The sequence below is a fragment of the Poecilia formosa genome, unplaced genomic scaffold, assembly GCF_000485575.1.
Source record: "Poecilia formosa unplaced genomic scaffold, Poecilia_formosa-5.1.2 Scaffold82, whole genome shotgun sequence".
Taxonomy (NCBI): Eukaryota; Metazoa; Chordata; class Actinopteri; order Cyprinodontiformes; family Poeciliidae; genus Poecilia; species Poecilia formosa.
Genome location: NW_006800021.1, coordinates 2,022,853 through 2,042,822, shown reverse-complemented (window position 1 = coordinate 2,042,822; position 19,970 = coordinate 2,022,853). Strand labels below are relative to the sequence as shown.

Below are 19,970 nucleotides of genomic sequence, written 5' to 3'. Positions count from 1 at the left end.
TCTGCTGTAAGCCAAGTGGGGGAAACTGCAAACACACGGAAGAAGGTTCTCTGACTCCAAACCTGAACCTTCTGGCCTAAATCTAGAATGCAACGAATGGAGGGGGGAAATCTATCAGCGGGGGTCAAACTGGTCAGAGTTGATGGGAAGATGGATGGGTGCATCGCTGATGCAGATCTCATGCATTATTCAGAATGTACCATGCCTGAAAGTCTTATATAAGTCCCGCTCACATGAAGCACCGCTTAACTACACTGGCTCTCCTTTGTGCCAGAATTGAAATTTTCCTCCATGTGAGGCGCTTCGTAAACGCTCCTCCACGTGTTCCACTTTAAAAAAGAAAAATCGGCCGCAATGCGAGATAAATCTGCTAATGACAACACTTTCTGACACATGACAGATTCACGCTGCAGGATTTACTGCTCCGTAGCCGCACACATAAAACAGTTTAATGACACTGATAGATTGTACAGTGCACTCACCTCGAGTGCTCAGAAAGGCATTCAGGGACTCAGAACAACATGGTGACAGAAAGGGGTTCAACCTAGACGTTTTTGCATTGGTTTTACTCTAAAAGGCGGATGATTCATGTCTTTTTTTTTTCTTATTTTCAATTAATGCCTTCTTCTGAAAGCGCTCCTTTTTCTTTCAAATCTACCCGCAAACTGGGAAAACGATCACCCACATTTTGTTTTCAAAATCCAGCGAGTGACTCATACAAACTCAAGTACAACATGTTTCTTTTTTTATTTTTTTTATTTTTTTTTTTCTCACACTCTGGAGGCTGTTGATAGATGATTTCAACAGGTCATGAAAGCACTTCTGGGAAACAGGAAAACATTTGCAATGCAGCACCCAATTAACATTTATTCAACCAATTAAACGTGATAGAAAATTAAAAAAAAAAAACACTAACTGAAATGAATTTCATGCCAACGGCTTAATAAGAAAAACTCTCCTATCTGCAGCGCGCCGTGCTCACGGCTTCTTCCAGAGGCTGACTGACTGTTACTCACATCCTATTCTGTCACAGGCTTAATTTGCAGAAATGAAAAGTGTCGAGGTAATGGCAACAGATGCTTCTTGGTTTGTTATTCACTTGACATTTTATTTATTTGGACAACATATTGGGTCTGTCTGGCGAGCGTGGTGGCATTTTCTTGGAAAGCACGCGCCAAGTCATTTTCCTTCCTGCGGAGCTGTCAAAGAGGAAGCTAGACAATGCAACGGTTTCGCCGTGCGTCGGCTCCAAGCGCGCTCATCCCTCATCTGGTTGCATCGATCTCGCGCCGACGTCTCACTCCTGCGGGACGCCGAGCTTCGTCGTCTCTCGCCCGCCAATAATGATTGATAATTGCGTTTAGGGAAAATGATCCGAATCCGTTCGGTCCAGATGTTTGTGATAATCGCGTCTTGAGGCCCACGTTTTCCCCTCCAGATGCAGAATAAGTGGGTTAAAAGAAAAAGAAGAAGAAGAAAAAAAAAACAATTACGAGGAAGCTAAACTGGGAAACTCTGAACAGATGTACGGTTCACCTCAAATTTGTGAGGTGGAATCTGCCGACTGCGCGTTGGCGCAGAAAACCTGCGTTTTGTCTCGCTGCTGCTGCTTCCTCCTTTGAGTCTGCTGGTGTTTGTTAAGTATTTTACTTTAAGGTCAAACTGAACTTTCTGTTCCTCCTCCTGGCCGTCCGCGCGCCCGCCGGTCTGTCATTTTAAAGTTGCGCTGCGAGCTGCTGCCGGGCAGGGCAGCTGTGAAGGCTCTTGATTTCCCCGGGGACTTCCACAGCAGCTATGGCCACACTTTGAGATTACCTTCACCATCTCACAGGCCCAACACGACAGCGGTGCTGCTTGTTGATTATATGACTGCCTCTCAAATCGCAGGGCAATAGACTGCTACCCTGATCAGTTTCAGGGTCAGAAGTATGATCACTTTAAAAAAAAAAAAAAAAAAAAAAAAAACGTTCACTTTTAACCGTCTCGTTCCCCAGATTCCACCGGCGGCAGGATTCAGACAGAACGAAGGACTGAATATGAATTTATTTATTCGTCTATTAGAGCAAGTTATTTCCTGGTTGGTCACTGAAACAGTGTGGAGACAAAGCTATTGTCCAGCAGCTGGATATTCTCATGCAGTGGAAATGGGAAACATGTTTCAGCGATCCAGCGCCGGCCTCTGACAAAACCACTGCCAAATCTGCCCTCGTCAAAACCCTTTCATGTCGTTCTCCTCTTCATTAAAATAGCAATGAAAATCAGGTTTTGCATTTGCTAAAACTTATGTTTCCTCAACAGGTTTGAAACAATATGCTTTTGGGGGGGTTTTATCACCATTATCCACAAATATTAACATCCCGTGGCACAAAATGTATCCGTCCTCTTTTTGGATAGAATTTGTATCTTGGATACAAGATTTTACTTGATGAAATAAAATGTTGGCTCTTTAAAAATTACAACACAATTTCCTATAGAAGACATTCATCAAAAATTGAGAAGTTTTTTTTCTTTTATTTTCTTTTTTTTTAAAGGTTATGTAGCATTTTTGGCTCCAAACAAGGTTTGTTTTTTGTTTTTTTTTGGCTGTGCTGAGGGTAGAAATGACCCTTTCAGCTGTAAAGGTTGCAGGTCCCTGATCTAAGCGGCTCCTCTGCAGCTCTGGCTGTTTTAGAGTCGATGTCTGGCTGGAAGGGGAGCCTCTGCTGCAGCCTCCAGTGTTTTACAGCCTTTAGTGGTTTACTCTGGTTGCTCTGCATTTAGCACCATCCAACCTTCCATCAGCTTTTACCAGCTTCTCAGTTCCTACTGAAGATCAGCGTCCCTGTGGTTTTCTTCCATCGCCATCGTGATCCTAAGTGAAGAACGCTTGTTGAGAGCTTCTTCTTTTAACACGTTTCTCCTGCAAACAAAACTTCTCACGACCGACTGACTTTTGTTTTCTTGCCATTTTTCCATAAAGATCAGGTTTACAACTAACATTTATCTCGCCAACAGACTCTCTCACCTGGGCTCCTTATCGCTGCAGCTCCTCCAGAGCGACCCTTGACCTGAACAGTAGCGTCTGTGTAGATTTGCAAACATAACATATTCTTTTTGATGTGTAAATGACAATGTAATGTTTAAATTGTTGATTTTTGTGTTTTTATGATGTAAAACACTTTGAACTGTCTTGCTGCTCAAATGTGCAACACAAATAAAATATTATTTGATTTTCATTTTTGAGAGGCCGTGTTTCACGAGATGTTTGTGAACTTTTTTTTTTTCTGTACTTCATGAAGGTGGATGGGTGACGAATATTACCAGATGTGAACATGTCACGTGAATATGCCAGATTTAGCCAAACAGGCTGGTTTTCATATGTAATTCCCTTGCAGGTCAATGGAAAGGTTTAAGAGAAATTACAATCGACAACATCAGACAAGACCTATCATTAATGACAGATTTCAATGTATTGCCAAAAGTAGTGTAAACATTTATAATATATAAAAAAAGTCACATCCGTAAGGGGAAAAAACACGTAGAAGAATCTGTTAACAATTATTCAAGACACGAGTACAGTTGATGATCATCTGGTTCAAATAGTTCAGTGATTTAATATTTCTTTGTCCTAATCATAGTGTATTCCAAGAATTTGAAGCCTGATCAAAAAATGTGTTTATTATTATGTACAATACATCAAACGTATTTGCATGAGTACTAATGCACTGCATGGATCTACTACAGTTTCATTGTCTCTGACAGATGGATTGTTTGGCCCAGAAGTAAGAAAACAGACAAAAAGAGCCTCAAAGAGCTTTTTTTTTTTAATATATATACATAAATTGTATCTGATTTGATCCAGATGTTCAAATTGGTTAACAGGAGGAAGAGGAAACAAGTGAAATGATGTTATCCTTTGTGAAGCTGGTGGCCTGAGTCATCTGAGAGACATCTCTGGTGGAAAGGAGAGAAGACTGGGAGGAAATGCAGCCAGGACCGCTTGGACAATAAAAAGATTTGGATGTGCCACTTCCCTAACAGACCTCCAAGTCAGACCGAGCTGCTCTGAAAGGATTATTTAACTGCAGCATGCGGCTTTAGAAGTAAAACAGAACCTTTTGCTGTTCTGTCAACTTAGAAATTGGAGTGAACGTATGCAACAGGCTTTCAAAATGCAGCATTTGGAAAAACGCACAATACGCAGTGTTGTGGAAAAGTATTTCACCCGCTGTAGACGTCCTTTACGGCATTTCAGGTCATTTCAGGTCATCTGACAAATATTAGTGGATTAGGGGAAATAATGTGGAACCATTTCAAAATTTTGATTTGAACACTGTTAAATTAACAATTAACTTGGATTAAATCCATTTTAACGAGAGCTTACTTCAATTCAATCAGGCTTGATTGCCGCCAGGCCGGTAGAAACCAGAAAATCCCTTGAGGTGGAGAGTCTGTCTGTCAACGGAGGCGAAAAGATCCCAAAAAGGGAAGACAAACTGCATTTTGAATTTGCTCGGGTTATGTTTGACAGGTTTAAATGTCTGTTTGATTATCTGAAACATGTGAAGTGTGGCCAAAAAAGCAAAAACACAGAAAAAAATCTCTAAGGGGAAGTGCTTTTTTATTTCTAAAATGGATCCCCGTTGGATGAAATCATAAAAATAAAAAAGGTAAAACCAACCAACTCTTAACAATCTGTGTGCATTATCTACAGTGGAAAGAGGAGGGAAAACACAGATTTAAACCCATTCTGTGGGTTTAGACAAACTAAGATTCTTCTGCCCAAATGATTTTTTTAAATCATCCAATCTATTGCCTGTTGTGCATAGATGAGAAACAAAATCCCTGGAAAAATGCGTTTTCTTCACTCAAAATAATAAGCAATTCCCACGAGGATGATATTTTTTTATTTTTTAGGTTTAATATCTAAATCCAATATGAAAGCACAGGCTTCTCCTTGATTCCACAGATTTTCTGTGCCGTGCTGAACAGAGCTTCGGCAAGCCCAGCTGGGAAAACGACTGTGGCGTCCTAAAGACGGGGCCGACGCTGGTCTGAAAGCACACACATTTGGCGGCAGCGGTGATCGAACCGTTTGGATTAAAAGCAGTTAAACACCGAAGTTAGATTTAAAATCTCAAGCTGGTGCCACAGCTGTTGGAGCAACAGAAAGCCGGGATAATTGAATGTCACTTGATTTCACTGATGTGCAGGATCGCTCCTGATCAGTGCTGCACTTGATATGAATAAATAAATATATAAAAACATCAACTGTGCTGAAAACATACTCCAGCCTGCACTAGATGCATGGCATTAAAGGCTCATTTACAAGATACGTGCTTCCTTCAGGGTTACACATTGAATGCGTCATATAAAACCTTATAAATGTAGGAAATCCACTTTCCCATTTAGCCAAGAGGCAATTGGGTCATTTTTTTTCTTTCTTTTTTTTAAAGATTTCTCCTGAATGCATTTTTTAATGATGACGTTAATGCTGGCTCAAAGGTAGAAAAAGTAGGTCTTCAGTTATTGAGTAACCTTTTTGAAGCAGTAAAGTAAGAAGAGGCAGCTATAGATCTTACATCCAAAACTCAAAGCTGCCTTGGTGTTTGCGAGACTCGGCGGTGTGCTTAAAGTTCCTCGCAGGGTACGGAGGTAATCCTGGGCATTAAATAAATGCCTTTCATGCCACTACAGTTTGAAATTAAGACAAACTGTGATCTTTTGTGATAAGCCAACACAAATTAGTGAAAGATTGTGAAGTTAAAGAAAAATTAAATAGTTTTCAAAGTTTCTTGACAATAAAATAAATCTGAAAAGTGAGGCGTGCGCTTTAGATTTAGCTCCTCCTCAGTCAATACTTTATAGTCTTTTGGGGTATGACTCTAATACCTTTATGTCTAAAGAGTGGACATTTCCCCCATTCTTCTTTGCGAAATAGCCCAAACTCATGCAGTTTGAATGTCCCTGATCTCTGACTTAATTAAAACTTGCCAGATTTTCATTTGGATGCCAGTACATAGACTGAGCCATACTAGACAAGAACATGCTTTGATCTAAACAGTATCTCCTCACTGAATCAGACATAAAACATAGCTACTTAAAACACAGCTAACTAGGTAGATAAAACTCCCTAGGGTTGCTGGGTAGACTAGATAAAAACCTAGATAGCTATTGTAGTGTGGTAGCTAACTAGGTAGATAACCCTGCAAGTAGATAACTAGTTACAAACCTAGATAACTACGGTAGCTTGGTAGCTAGACTAGTTTCTAGCTACCTTTGTTAGCTCGCTAGGTAACTACACATCTACCTACCTAAATTCCCTGGATAGCTAGAGTGTCTATCTATCTGTCTATCTATATCGATCTATTTGTCGTTAGGAACAAAACATGAAGCATCTCAAGAGTTTTTTAGTTTTTAAGGCAAATAGAGCTGGAACCTCAAACAATTTGATTCAACTTATAACTCTGCACAGGGAGGAGGAACATGAAATAACAGACTCCTTCCCTGTGGAAAAATATAAAAAGGAAGCATCAGTAACGTCTGTTTTAACCAGATGCAGTGCAGAGTCTGGCACATTTATTTATTAATTTATTTATTTTCTTGATAGTGCAGTCGCCAAGAAACACAAAAAACTTGTCACAGTCTGTGAGCCGGTTGCTAACTCCTGTCAGAAGCTGCTCCTTTGTACTTTCACCCTTTACAACGCTGCCAGCTGCATCGTCGTGTTTAATCTGACGCACACACTGTGCTAAGGTTTAGTCGGCGCTTCATTAGGCTGACTTTCAGACCTATATTGTTCCTAAATCCATTCCATTTCTGGCTGCTCTCCAATACGTAGTAATTATGCTGGTCAACATCAGCCGCTCAGGGCACAGATTGGTATTTGTACGGAGGAAAAAGGTTGCTAGGCAATCCTCCGAGATCTAAGGAAAGGTCTGTACAAGATGTGGCGAAGACAGAGGGGCTGGCAGTTGCCGGGTAAATTACAAGTAGACAATCAAAGTCATATCACACTGAGCTCGGGTGCAGAACGAGAGGAGCAACGATGCCGTCCCCCTACCCTCTCCCCCTTCCTCACAACGCCGCAGGCAGACGCCCGAAGTCATCAGCAACATGAACAATTAAGTGCACTTCATAAATTAGTCTGTGGGTGATCATTTTGTTTAGAAACAAGGAGGAAAGGCTCAACGGTTATCACGCCCTATTCATGATATTACAAGCTCGTGTTCAAGAGTGACACAGTCAGAAAAGCTTTGGATGTGGCTCTGAGCAAACCGCTTTGATTCTGAGTGGGACAAGTGAAGGAGGTGGTATAAATAGGTTCACACTCTGTGGAGACGGAGTGATTCCCAACTCCTCCCGCCCTTCTTCCCCTGTCTCATAAGCATCTGAAAAGGAAAAAAAAAAAAAAAAAAAAAACGAAAAATCCCACCAAGAATAAAATAACGGGCCATTGGTGGAAAGTCTCCCAGCCGGATAAGTTCACCCGGTAACACGGCACCGAGGGGCATCTGGAGTTTAGATGTCTTTCATCTTAATACACAGGTGTGGCTGTACGCCCTGTGGAGTGTGCGGGGATTTATGGCTGGGAAGACTGTAGCTGTCATGTCCCCGCAGCAGCACCAACCACCACTGCTCAGCATCTCTGCCAAGGCGCAGTTTACTCTGCCAGCACCAGCCTTGCATCCCAATGAGCTGCATGCAGGAAATGGCTAATGTTACAGCCTCCTTCGCCATGTATCCTGGGATATGAGCTCAATTAACTTAACATAAGCACTGTCATTTGGGATGAAAACGGATACAAGCCTCATACTCAGCATACTCCATAATTACATTTTGAGTGCCAAGAAAAGCAGTATGGACTGGATGTGATTGATAACTTTGATATTGAAATTCTTTGTTTCACACCTCCCCTGTTTTGCCTGCAATCCATCTTTCAGTGCCTGGTATGTACGTACAGGGCAGGGCATTCAGAGTGATCTCGGGAGTCGGGAAGAAAACCGGAGGATGCTTTATCAATTTTAGAGCGCCTCGCTGATTTACATCTCACCAGCAGAAGGCAATTCATGGCTTGTGGAATTCGCCGTTTTCCTCTTTTTTTTTTTACACCGCCCTACATGACTGGGCATCTATCACAGCAGCTCCAATCAACAACCCGAAACGGATGCAAGGATTCATTTTTGATTGAATTTTTTAATTAGCAAGGTTGTACCAGTTTGACTTTGTTTGGAAGTTGTAACGTCTGCCGTGGTGGGTTCACGATCGGGCGGTCTTTACCTTAGAAGCCTTTTGGGTTATTTTGTCTGCCTGGAATGGACTCAAACACCTCGCAGGAGGGAAATCCATTAAAGGGTCTCTGAGGACACTGTCGTTTTATCCCAGTCTGCTTAATCCGTAGAAATGACATCCATTTTTAAGCTCATTGTGTATTTACAAAGGGGCAATAGCACATTTCCTAAGCCTTCTACAGACGAATAAACTGTCAAATATGGAAAATGTATTATATCTATGGTATCTTTCATAATCCAAGCTGTCGCGCGCGCGCTCACACACACACACACACACACACTGACCCACTTATTAGATATACCTTGCTAGTTCCAGTTTGGACTCCCTTTTGCCTTCAGAAGAGCCTTAATTATTCATGGCTTAGATTTTACCAAGGTGTCAGAGACATTCGTCAGAGATTTCGGTCTGCACTGACGGGATGGCGTCACACGGTTGCTGCTGATAAGTTGGCTGCACATCTGTGATGCAAATCTTCCGTCCCACTAAGAATCAAAGATGCTCCGCTGGACCGAGATCTGGTGACTGTGGAGGCAAACTCCAGACTGAGATTATTTCAGCTTTGAGACGTGATGCGCTGCCCTCGTTGAAGAAGCCATCAGAAGTTAGGAACACTGTGGTCATATTCGACATATTGTCTTGGTAACAGGGTTTCAATTTTTAGCTGCTTTTGCCTTTTCTCATCGTCTCAAGCCTGTCTCCCTATTTTCCTTTGACATGGACAGAGGTATCTCAGAAAGCGGCAAGTTAGAATGAAGACATAGTTGTTTTATGAAAATCTTATTTTAAAAAGTTTCATTTTGATCCCTGAATTGCTATTAATTACTATAGAAGATTAAATATTTCATTAATTGGGCACATTTTTCACCATTTTCCATTTGTTATGCTGATTAAATAATCTAAAACGTGTCTCCCATTTCTGTTTTGCTACCTTGTTTCAGAATCACTCACTAAATTGGTGAAATTATTCTTTAATCTCCAGGAAACGTGTCATTACATCCATTGCTTATTATATCTTCCAGGAACACGGCGCTTTCCGTGTTGAGAGAAGAAGCGCGACAGAGCCTCTTTAATAACGGCTAACTCACCGTTTCTTTAACAGACGTTGTTTTCTCATCTGTCTTTTCAGGGCCTTTAGATGCCGTAGCATGTTTGTTGCTCGTAAAGCCCGGGGGGCATCATGTATATGCTGCAATGAACTGATTTATTAAATTGTTTGCTTCCCAGCAGCCACAAATATCCCCCCCCCACTCCTGTAATACACGGGAGCAGGAGACTGTTGATGGTACATCAGTGCCACACAATGACAAATCGCTTCAAGAGCGTCCAAGAAAGAGAGAGGCCTCGCACATCTGGCACAGGAGTCACTTTGTTCGCTACACCTGTACTTACAGTCACGGTCAGGAGTTCACGTTCCCCCCTTATGGGCATGAATGTCATTACGATATGGGGGGTTCTGATGATTTATGACTGGTGCATTTCACTTTGTGGAATAATGACAGCTTATAACAGCTGGGTGTGCGAGTTTCACTTACCGTGGATTTTTTCTAATCCACATTATGTCACATACAACCTAGTTATTTGGCTAAATGCCAGCTATCAAGCTGCAACTTGATCACACCTTTTTTTTTTTGTAGTAACAATAAAAGCTTCGATCACAATATATTGATAATGCAGCCATGGTGCTAGCGCTCATCATCTGCTAGCCAACAGAAGAGACATCAGAGTCGTATTCAAGCGCTGGAGCAACAAGCCTCTTGTACTTGGGAGCGGCTACATACGCGGCGTTTTGGAGAAATTGTAGTTGCCGATTTTACAGAAGAGCTGTGGATTCGACACGATGGAATGACACAACTTTTTATGAACTGTGTGAAGCTGTGAGACTCTGGAGGAACCAGCTGCACAAAACAAAAGCAAACCATCTTACTCCTATCACTTCCTGTCGTCTTTTTTGACGTTTTGGCCAGTAGTAACGTCCAGCTGTTGTTCACGTGACTAATATGATGCTAAAGAAGTGTTTCCATTATAGTTTTGTCAAATATTTATATTTCAGTAAAGCTAAGAAAAAAACCCTGCCAAAACTGTTTAACAAAAAGCGTGAGTTTGGTTTGAAATTGACATTTTTCAATTTGCACAATTCTTCTTTGCCTCTCTCTAGACCTGGACTATTAACTTAACCACTGAATTAAATATTACTGATAAACTGTTTACCCATAGTGGAGCCAGATTATTGTACTTTGTGTTTTTGTGTTTTTTTCAATCACTTAAGATGTTAGATTATTCCAACCGTAGCAATGAAACAGATCAATGAAATCTTTCAGAGCTGAAAAGTGTGGATGGTATTCATAAATGTTCGTAGTAAATCTATACGTTCATAAGTCTTTTGAATCGAGCTTTCTCTGTCATTTCATCTCTCACTGCTGAAGAGTAAAACTGGTCAAACACAACTAAACGAATCAATCAATCAATCATCAATCAAATTTTATTTGTATGGCACATTTCAGCAGCAATGCATTTCAAAGTGCTTTACATAATTAAAATAAAAACAGCATGCAATAAACAGTGAGAAAGAGATTTAAAAAACATCATTAAAACTTAAACAGTGAGAAAGAGAAATAAAAAGCTGTAGAACTTTAGTTGAGACGCCGTCAACTGGGACTCCAACCTCTCGGACTTTAGTCAAACGTCACAAACGAATGACCTCGTTTGTGACGTGCTTGGCTGATTCTTTAGTTTTGCAGTGAAGCGTGTATGTATAGAAATATTCCCTCCATATAAAGACCTGCAGAGTCAGCTTGGTGAAAGTCTAGATATGAATCATCTGTTCACAGTTTGATGTAAACCTGAGACACAAACTGAAATTGTTTCTCAGCAAATCCATGTATTTGGTGAAATTGAGCAACATTACATTTTAGAACAAATTTAAGTTGAGATGCATAACTTTATATAACTACAGTCAAATCCCATTTAAGGTTCAGTTCATTAAGAAACATTGATGTCTATTTATTTTATCTCAGGAAAGAAGAAGTTTAATTGCAGGTAATTAACCAGAATTAGCTTTCAATTAATTTAAAGCTGAACATTTACATTCTAAGCAACAAATTAGGTCGCCCTGGGTTTTCCATTTCCTAACTCTCTCCACAAGGTACATCTTTTGGTACATTTTTTGTCACAGTCTTGTTCATTGTCATGTTTCAGAACCCATGTTCAGCTTTAATTTTGTTTTCATATCGTGACATATTTTAATGAAGTGCCTCTGATGTCCTGCACATTTCATGGTGGACTGCATGATGTTGAGCCGTCCAGATCCAAATGAACCAAACCGTGCTGACTGCCCGTCACAGATTCATAGTTTTAATGTCCTTCTGTTGGAGAGCAATGGCTTCCTCTTCGCACATGTCCCATGAATTCAATCTTTTTCTCGTTGTACATCTCTGAAAAATTAGTAGCAACAACCTATTGAAGATCCTGTGGTAACATTTAAGGGTCTTTGGAAACGTGTATCTTGCAGGCCAGACCTATAGAACATACTGTCAGTCATTTTGACTGTCCTACACTTGCAGACTTGCACTTGTAGTGAAACTCTGATTTAAATTTTAAAATTTTTAGCTCTCTCTAAACCCTTTGCCAGCTTCACAAGCAGCCACATCTGTGTGTAATTTTATCAAATTTCCATAGGAATAAAAACAGGTTGTTGTACACAACAAACTCTGCAGAGTTAAATCAAAACTATGCCAAATCTATTTGGTCCTTTTCAGATCTGGTATTAATTTAACTCCTGCAGAGTTATTTCAACAATAGTTTGAGTAGTTAAAACTATTTCTAAGTGTTAAAATTACTCAATTTCTTGGGAGTTTAGAAACTATTTTCTGTTGATGTTTTCAAACTTCTGTTACCAAAATCCAGTTTAAAACTAAGTTGCCCTGTTCAGATTTGAAGGCTGTTTACAGAACATAAGTAAAATGTGATGGAAATAAAAACATTGGAAAACTATTGAAGATCGTTTTTATATTCTGATTCTCTTTATCTCCTAAAATATTATCTCCTAAATATGGTAAGAATTCACTGAATTTTATTTTTGATGACCATCGTATCTTGCAGCTAGTTTAGATGGTAAGACGTCTGAATGGATTTTGCACAGACAGAAGTCAGAAGGTTTTTACATTTTTGAAGCAAACCTCTACAAACCAACAAGCTGTAAAAGCACAGATTGGCCGACTGCAACAGCTGGATGCAGGTCTGGAAAAAACAAGAAAGCATCTCTCAATTTTTGTTGCAGAAAGAGTCACTTGTCACAAAGCCTTCCTTTGGGCTATTTAAAGTTATGAAAGAAGACTGAAGTTACCAGAGATGTTCACAGCACCAATATGAGCATCAGGCAAAATGGAAAGTTTGACATAACACCACACATAGAACTTTTTTAAAAAAATAAATTCTTTATAAAATAGCTTCAGAACTGCCTTCCTGCATCTAACACGTGTTGTAGACTGAGCTGCAGATCTGGGAACAGCTTGCACCGGGGATTTAGTTGGCATCTCTACTAATTGGACTGATTCACAGTGATGAAGAAACAAATCAGATGACGCAATAATATGTCAGTTATGATTAGGCATTGGTCGTGGTTTTTTTGGTGCTTAATAATTTGAGGTTATGATATGGGACAGAGTATCTGAATTTTCTTGCAAAGCTAATGAAAATATATCACATAGTATAGTAGTGATAATATCACCTAGTAACTGGATTGTTTTGTGATCAGTTGTGTGAATTAACAAGTTAGATGTTTGTAGATATGGGCACCATAAGGAGTTTTTTTCTTTTTTTTTGGCAAAGCCTTAACGATCAGACATTTTCTGCACTCCTGTTATTTCTGTGAATGAGACTCGACCACTGACCAGGTTTTTGTTTCCATCCATGTCTGTGCATCGTCAGGTGACGATCTCTCTCGGTTCGCTCCGAACTTCTTTTGAAATGAACGCCTCCTGGTTTTGTCTCTGCTGAGAACATTTTGGCCTTGAGTCAACAGCTTTAAGCCAGAAAGACGTTTTCAGTGATTTTGTTTTGGAACTCGCTCTCTCCCTGAAAACTTCTGCAACAAGATTTGAGAAAAACACTTGAAAATAACGTTCTCTAAGCAGAGATGAAGCACACTCTTTTTTTCCCCTAAAACTTACATTTCTGAAAGAAAAAGGTTTTTTTAGTAGTGTTTTTTAATATTCTAATATTAAATTTTATGTTTTCATTCGCTGTAAGACGAAAATATGGACATATTTTTGAAGACATCTGACTGTGTGCAATTAATATACAGAAGTTTTACTTAGTGAATTGAGTTAATGAGATGAATGAACTTTTTAATAACAGTCTGGCTTAATGAATGTTACAATCTATTATAAATGTCTAATGTTGCACAGCAAGAGAACTCAGAAAAGAGTTAATGAGAGGAACAATGAGAAACTAATGTTTAAGTTTATTATAAGGGATGATGGCAATTTTCATTTACTGATGATAAAATTAATAAATATTAACAAACTGGCAAGTAGAAATTATCAATTATTGTATTTATGCTCAACTAATTAAGCCCTAACCCACCCAGAAACGCTGTTAGTGGTGCTGATGGTCCTAACAGGAAGAGGGGCCCCACATCTAGTTCTGCTCAAGGCCCCACACAACCCTGGGCCGGCCCTGATGAGTAATTATTAATTATTACAGTGATTACTGTTTCCTTCATTATTTTAGTTACTAAATCTAATAAGATCATCCAGTTTACAGGTGAAGTGTTGCTGTTGTGATTCTGAGAATAAATATATATTCACAATGTATTCCTCTGATAAATACGCACCTTGGACATAAAGAAAATTACCTCATAGAAAGATTTTGATGTTTTTTTTTTTAGGATTTTGATAAAGACAGTAGTTTCTTGATGTAGTTTTCTTCTAGTATCGTAAATAACCATTTAAAACAATTTATATTGTGCATGGCATTACATTGTTACTGTATATTACATGGAAATTATATCCGTTCTGTATGCAGGTTGTGGCAGCTAAAGACTGCTGGAGAGTTTGGCTAAAGAGAGATTTATTATTTAGAAGAAGGAAAAAAAATTTATTCAAATTCTAGTGAGGGGCTAAATAACGTGGCAAACGCGATATTAGAATAAACGCTGGTTGAGTGACCTCGGCGAGCGACCAGATGTAACGTCTCCATGCGTTTCCTCGTCCCATATGTGGAGCCGTCGCTTCTGCGTCTGGAGGCTAAAAATGATGAATTGCTGGAAGCCGGATCTCAGTTTGTCGTCAGCTGCTAAATTCACATTTAAACTGAAGCTGTTTGTTTTTTATATATATATATATCTGCTGCATCTTTCAACTTATTTATCTGAAGCATTAAAAAGAAACTAAATTTAAAAAAAAGAAAAACAGCATTTTGTAAGTGAACAAGCCAATATGATTTTTTAGGCTGAATGAATCGTCTGAACTCAAGTTTTCTTGCTCTATTCTTACTTCAAGAGGATGCATTTATTTGCCCTTGAATAAGTTCTTAATGTATTTTTTAATTGCTTATTCTGCATTTCTCCTTGAATTCGACACGTTTATGTTCTACAACCATTTCCAGGTCTTTCAGGTTAGAGGAGCCTCTGCTTTCTTTATGTTGCTGCATTTTCCCCCCTTAGCCTGTTGGCCAGAGAAGAGTGTCATATGGTATCTTAGGAAAAGAGGATTACATCGAGATCCTACAGAAAAACATCAGACCGTCCACAGGGGGTTAAAAACCCCAGCTGTTTTCATGTCGTTGACTCATCTCCATCAGCAGAGCCCGCAAGTTTTCATGTTTCATTTTTAATTCATTTTATGAGCGTAATTTAAACATTTGCTAGCCTGTCTGGGCGGGTCACGTGTCTCCAGATGCTTAGGGCTGAACCAGCACCCGGCTCTGCGTGGCTGCAGACAGAGACGGATGCAGAAGTCATCGCATCATAGAGTATCAGATGTGTCAGGCGGCCGAAGCGCCCAAAGATCTACAGCGTGTAAACATACAGGATCGGTCTGGGCTTGCAGGCGATGTGATGCAATAAGTCAGTGTCAGTAAGTCTGAAAGCTTCAAAACGTGTCCAACGAATGATGAATACGACCATCAGATCAAGTGAAATTATTCCTTTGAAGGTTGTTGATGTTCTTTGTAATGCTGGAAAAAAAGAATGGAGCTCCAGCTTTTAAAAAATGTTTAACATGACAACTTGATAAACGTCATATATTTACATGGATAAACTTAATCACTTGTAGCAAATGAATTAATAAAAAAAAAAAAAAGTTGGATCATCTGGTTTCTTTTTTCAGTGAATGTTTTAGTTTATTTTAATAATCTGGGCATTTTTAAGCTGTTGATCTCAGAGACTTTGACTATAAACTGAATTAAAAATACTTGCAAGATGTACATTGGTAGGTTATAACAGGTAAATAATAAACAGTTAATAAATAATTTACAAAGAAATAGCTAAAACAAATTAAAAAACAGATTTATTTTGTTCTATAAAGGATCAGTTATATGTTTTAGTTTGCTTTTATTGTTTAAATTATCTGGGAGGCTTGAATTAACTTCAGACTTTTTCAATTGCAGTTGTGCATTATGCTGCCATTATTATTATAAAATAAAATAAAAATAAAGAGAGCCTAAATACACTCCACATATAAGCAGTTCAGTTACGGACGGACCGAACCACTTTTTTCACTTCCGATACCGATATGTGATATTTAGTATCGGCCGATACCGATCCGATACAGAAGAACTGAACTGGCCTGAAACGTTTCTTTTTTTGTTTTTAAACCCAGACAAAAATGTCCTGAATTATAAAATGTATGTGAGAACTCTGCACCACTCGAATGCACCAATGGATTCACAGGCGTGGTTAAACGTGAAAACACAATTTTTATTTGTTCAGTCTGTGCAATTAGTAGTATAACAGCCAATGTAAAGAATTAATAAACTGAAACTCATAAAAACAACAGGTTGAACACCTTGATCAAACATGGAAAAACTTAAACCGAAACAAAACTTCTTTCAAATGGTTCGCAACTAGGAGTTCTAGATATAATGTAAAATAAATAATAAAGTATGGTTTTATGCTCAGAGCATAGAAACAGTCTGAATAGATCTGCATTTATGGATCTGGAACATTTTTACTGATTCGTGATCTAGAATCTTTGTTCAACATCGAGATCAATACCTATATTAATACCTTATTATCTTAAATTAACATTTCTTGTTGAAATCGTCTGATAGTGTCCATATGAATGCAGTGTTAGGTGATATTGTTAGGTAGGCTCATCTTGTCATCATGTTAACGTTGGCTGAGTCTAATTTCAATCTGCTGTAAATTAAAAGTCACCCCAACAGACTCACAGTCCCTTTTACTTTCAGGCTGAAAAAGCTTTTCAGTTTCAGCTTTATCCACCCGGATCTGCTTTTTTAAAGCGTCCCAATAATTTACATATCCTCAGAGATTTCAGACTCAGATTGCTGCATTTCTCTTTATACTCATTTTGATTGAACAAAAACTGGAGGACAATCATTTTTGCTTTTAGATTGTAAGGCTGGATACACAGGTTCATTATCTTCTAAATCTCCTTTGAGCCAATTTAGCAGCGGCTCAGGAAGTAACGGTTGAATCCTTTGTAGTGTTGATAGAGGAGAGACATCCGGAAGATTCAGCCGACCACAAGCTGGGCTGTAACCTCACTACAGCCTCGCATTTCTTTCCTCACATTTCTAGTTGGGTTTTTTTTGTAAGAAGTCTCATTTAGCTGTAATGAAGCTGCAGGGACTAAATAGAAAAGTTCACAGAATGCATTTTGTTTTGATGTGTAAGTGGATCCACAGTGGAAGTGAATTTCACTCCCAGCGTTTCATTATCTGGAGCTTTAAATATTAAATTAAAACTAAATTAAACCCTCTGACAGGAATGCAACACAAAGATATTTATATTTTTAGCAGTATCAACTTCTCTCATCGTTTGTGAGAGAAACTTTTTTTTCCACTCTCTCTTCTTTTCAGCTCTCTGACTTATCGCAGCTGTCTTGGCGTCCGCCAGACCATTTCATCACATGGACCTTTTACTTCCTGTGCTTGGGATCTTTGTCCTGCTGCACGACCCAATTTCAGCCAAAGTTTCAAAGCTGGACAGATGGCCGCACATTTGGATCTCGACTACTTTGGTACGCATCGAAGTTCACAGCTTATTCGGCAACTGCGAGGCGTCCAGGTTGCCGTGGCTCTGGATAACGAGCCCCATGCACCGTTACGCTGTGCGGGTTCATCTGGTGGCCACATGCTGTACAATCGTTACTGAAAAGATTGTACGTAATGTTACGCACACATTTTCAGCAGTGTTGTTCGCTTATATGATACCTTATGAAAGTGTTTTTGTTTCAAATGCTAACATCTGTGTATTTTATTGGGAGTTGAAGTGATGATCCAATAACAAAGTTCACATTCGTGACATAAAAGAAAATCAACACAAGCTTTTTAAAAATATATGTATATATATTTGCAAGAAACAAATAAAAACCTGAAAAGTAGACATGCATTCAGTTCTATTTAGTGTGATACCTTTAAACAAAGTCCATCCTAAGAAAAATAAACCCTCTCCTGTGGCCTGGTGCTGGCCCTATCATGCTGTGGTTATACTTCTCAGCGTCATTTCAGACATACAGATAAGAGACCCAATGGAAGAGTTTAGATCCAAGCAAATTAATGTTTTAGAGTGGCCCAGTCAAAGTCCAGACCTAAATCCCGCTCAGAATCAGTGGGCAGGACGTCATATTGTTTAGAGATGCTCTTCTCTCTAACCAAACTTGAACATTTTTGGAAAGAAGACTGGATGAAAACGGCCTCCAGATGTGCAAAGCAGGAAAAAGACGCACCAAGAGTTCCTGTCGTACACTGAGACGCTGCATTGCACTTTTCAAAATTGTATTTGTAAAGACAAATATTGTGTGGTTGAAAACACATCTATCACCTAAAACACCAATAAAACACACCAACCTTAGTGGTTCAGACGGGGACGAGAACTATTCCTGCATTCATCATCTTCTATCGGCTCTGCACAAACAGATGCTTTGAAAAAACTTAGTCCGATCCTGTAGTCAATAATACTGTAGCAAATTCAACAAAATTTATTACCTTTTCTTTTTTTTTCTTTTTTTTTACCAAAAATCCAATTAAAGCCTCCTGACTTCACTGCTTTCCGGGAACGACTTCTGTGTCAAATGAAATATCACAACACGTTAAATCAAAAAGCAAAGCCATGTTCGTATGACTCAACACAGCGGGGCGGCATGCCTTGTAAAACACAATCAGATTTCAAGCTATTAAATGTATGTCTGGTAAGGTAGTCTAATTTCCCCCCCTTTCTGTGCCAGACAATCCCCCCTCCCAAATAAATAAATAAATAAATGAATGAATGTCCGGGCCTTCCTGCGAACACCGGCTCTCTGTACGGCCGCGCACAGACACCCGGCATACCTGTCAGCTTCAGAGATCGCCCACACGCCATGTCAGTGTTTGGCTGTCTGACCCGAGAAGCAGCTCATCGACTGCCGGCCTCCGTGGACGAGCTACTACACCTCAAACCGCACGAGGACTCGCCGCCCCCACTGCCACTCAGCCGCGTGCAAATCCATCACACTTATGCGCAGCAGGAAGGAGCTTAAAGCTGCACTTGCGAGTTCAGAGTCAAGGAGCCAATTTTCTGCCAATTCACAAACACAAACGGAGAAGTTAAAAATCTGCTTTGGTTATTCTTGTTGACGAGGTCCGTCTCAAAACAATGTTTGCTGGACTCGAAGGTAGAATGTGTTTCTGGCTGCTGTGTGTGTTTACAGAGGACTCCAGCGTGTCGTGAGTGGGATAAACCGGTTTGTTTTTTTTCTTTCTTTTTTTTTTTCGTGACAATTTTCCCTTGTATGCACAGCAGCTGTGAGTTGTGCTTCCCTGCTAGCATCACATCCCCCTCTCTCAATTACATCTGGGACCGAGATGACCTGTGGGCTGTATACATAAATCTCTATCGGTGCCACGCAGGTTTGTGTGGGCTCACAGAGGGAGTACGTAACACAGGTTAGAGGTAAGAAACAAAGAAACCACAGATAAAGGGAAAAAAGTCAATCGTGATCCAGCATTGCTGTGCAGAAAAAAAACAGCCTCTGCTCTCCCTGCAAGCCTCCTTTTCATTGGTCCATTTACTTAATTATATCCTCTTGTAATATTGTTTGAACTGAAAACAAACAAATGATTTGATTTACAAGCTTCACAGCTTGGTCTTACCCGGTTGTTTTGAGAGCCTCTCAAATTTGTGCTGCTGGTTGAGTGCGAATGATTTTTGTTGTTTTGTTTCATCCAGAGGAAAAAAAAAATATTCACACCATTTGGATATTTCATGCGTTTAGCAGAGGTGTGCGACTGCATATTTTGGTATCGATACGAAACCAAGTAAATACAGCATCAGTATCACTGATATATTGATACCGATATAAGGTGTAATATATAATCAAACTTCTGACCTAGAGGTGTTTTTGTGTTTTTTTCTTTGAATTATTTTGTTAAAACATAGGACAAAATTTGGACAAATTCTGTAGGTGCCAGCCAAATACTTTAATGGTATATTAATACGATAAACAGGTAAAATAGAAAAACAAATTTGTGTGCATTTT

General features: G+C 39.4%; 2 long non-coding RNA genes across 2 annotated transcripts in view; one reads left to right on the top strand and one right to left on the bottom strand.

Annotated features, from left to right (window-relative positions):
* Window positions 1–19,970, top strand: part of LOC107836760 (uncharacterized) — a 573,704-nt gene that overhangs the window by 137,338 nt on the left and 416,396 nt on the right. The window lies entirely within an intron of this gene.
* On the bottom strand, window positions 13,083–19,814 carry LOC107836763 (uncharacterized). Its single transcript, XR_001662716.1, has 2 exons — window positions 18,784–19,814; window positions 13,083–15,447 (listed from the first exon to the last, which is right to left on the bottom strand). It is a non-coding gene; the product is annotated as an uncharacterized LOC107836763 (long non-coding RNA).